At 34.4% G+C, this 2,500-nt stretch overlaps 1 protein-coding gene across 1 annotated transcript in view; it reads right to left on the bottom strand.

Moving 5' to 3' along the window:
* Window positions 1-2,233: 2,233 nt before the first annotated feature.
* The window catches only part of LOC122249271 (uncharacterized), a 4,996-nt gene continuing 4,729 nt past the window's right edge, over window positions 2,234-2,500 (bottom strand). Inside the window, exon 4 of the mRNA XM_086534193.1 lies at window positions 2,234-2,500. This exon is cut by the window's right edge and continues 1,610 nt beyond it. The gene's annotated coding sequence lies outside the window, so the exon portion shown is untranslated.

Genomic DNA, 2,500 nt, shown 5'->3' with positions numbered 1-2,500 from the left:
TCAGAGAGCTACCTTATGGCTAACACTTCACCTCTGAGTGATTTCACTTCTTTCACACTATATGCTGCCATTCTTCATATATATATATACATACACAAAGTAACCTTCCATCACAGTGATAATATGAAAATGATAATTACATATTCATTGCATCTTGGGTTTCCCACTTACGCTTGGAGAATCATTTTGCAAAGGCAATCATTCTGAAAAAAAGAATTATGCACCACAAGGAGAGAGGGTTCTGTTTTGGTGCTGCCATCTGGAAAGATCTGGAAGAGGGCAAGATCCTGAAGATTGGGCCAATGGCAGACATAGAAAACAATTATCATAACTCTGAGGATTTTCTAGTTGTGGAGCAGGCTGGAAATTCTCTTACCTGCATACGAGTGAGTAAATTGGGGCATTAATGATTCCTTGGTCACTATGTTCTCTTAGGTGAGATTAGGTTAGGGTAGGTTAGGGTAGGTTAGGCTAGGTTAGGTTGATTTAGTATAAGCTTGATCAGGTTAGCTAGGTTACGATAGGTTCTGGTAGGTTAGGACAAGGATAGACTATGTTAGTTTAGTCTGGTTTAAATTAGTTCAGTTTAGGTTAAGTTAAGCAAGGTTAGGTTTGGTTAGGCTAGCTTAGGCTGATCTAGGTAGATCTTACTTGCCCTAGGTTAGGCTTTGACTAGGCTAAGATAAAGGAAGATAGGCAAGGATAAGTTGTTTTAATTAGGCTTGGTTACCCAAGATTAGATTAAATTCGGTTTGGTTAAGTTTGGCTAGGATAAGTCATGCAAAACTATACATGAGACAGCTGCCAGCCATACAATTTACCAAGGAAAATACTCCTGCAATATTATTTCACTTAGACCTTCACTTAAGTCATATAAACAAAGCATTGAAATAATAGATAGGAAATTTATTAACAGTAGTAGTTTAGAAAAAAAAATGTTGGCCATGGAAGACCCATAAGAGGGAATAAGAAGCAGTAGATATATTTGAGAACTTTCTTAATGATATAGAACATAGCCATCACAGGACACCTATTCACAATAACGCTTAGTTGGACACTAATATCTGGTCCTAGCCTGCAGTAAGTTGGAAACACTGGTTTGGAAATTTCAATTCTCAATTCAAAGGCAAAGTGATATATAACTGTAAAAAAAAAAGAAAAAAAAATGTACTGCCAACTGTATTTCTGACATGACAGTTCCGACATTTCAGCCTCTTCATTTTAGTCAAATTTATACGGATTTTAGAGAAATGTAGACAACTGAGAAAGTGGGATATTGTTCTATCGTTGTAATTTTGAAAGGCAGTGCCAGCACTAATCTTTGGTCTCATAACAATCGCAAAAAAACATTGTTATAAGTTGATGCATACATATTGAGGAAAGCATAGTAACTCCTTTACCTGCTTGAAGCATCTAGCTTGATCTACTTCTTTCTGCTTAATAGATTAAACGGAATTTATTCACGCAGAATTTTTTGAGGGAGCAGTACATATCTGTAAATTGATTACACAGTTTTGTGGTGTGTTTATAGTATTTTTTGTGTAATATCTATTACAGAATAACTGAAAACAGGGCACGAATTCTTTCTATTTATATACTAAACAAATAATGTACAGCCTAATGGGAATTAATTAAAAGCATAATCCGTACTTCAGTATTTCACCTCTGAGGGTATTCTTTGCACATGGGTAATACAGACAATAGATGGAGCTATCACAATAATTCCATGCTATGATGCATACAATAGCAAACTCTATACATATCAGTGGGCCTGTTAAACTTTTTTCCATAAAGACACCTGGTGTTAGTCTGGGCTATGTTAGGGTAGGGTAGGTTAGGGTAGGCTATGCAATGCTTGATTAGGTTAGGTTAGTTTAGGCTAGATCAAATTAAGATAGGATTAGTTTAGGAAGGTCAAGTTAGGTTATTTTAAGGTAAGCTAGGGAGTGTTAGGTTAGGGACCAAGGAACCCGTTACACAGGTGGAAATGTCAGGGATAGTAAATGTAAAGATAAAAGGGTTTCAGAAATAATATCAGAGATTATAAATGCAGCCGATGTACAGAACCCAATTAAAGATCAAAAGTATATGCTGGGATATATATATATATATATATATATATATATATATATATATGTATATATATATATATATATATATATATATATATATAGTGCAGAAGAGAACTGTTTACGAAGTAAATTTCAATGAAAAAGGATGCATTAAAAGAATATTGACTACATGGTTTCTTTATGACAGTTTAAAAGTTGGAACTACATAAAATTCGGCAGTATACATATATGTATAGCCTTATTACTAGTGAAATAAATACTATTTAACAAAAGACAGTAGTCCATCACAGATACAGAGTGTGAGTGAATAAAAAAGGAGACTAAGATGGAAACATTCTGGATCAAAAGTATATCCGGAGATACATGTATGTATGCTGTATATGTGTGTCTGCATATATGTACGCATGTATATACAAATGTACACAAAA

The sequence above is a fragment of the Penaeus japonicus genome, unplaced genomic scaffold (genome assembly GCF_977035675.1).
Source record: "Penaeus japonicus unplaced genomic scaffold, GWHDUDI00000001_assembly GWHDUDI00000040, whole genome shotgun sequence".
Taxonomy (NCBI): Eukaryota; Metazoa; Arthropoda; class Malacostraca; order Decapoda; family Penaeidae; genus Penaeus; species Penaeus japonicus.
Note: the sequence above shows the minus strand (reverse complement) of the source record. Positions and strands in the feature narration are given on the sequence as shown.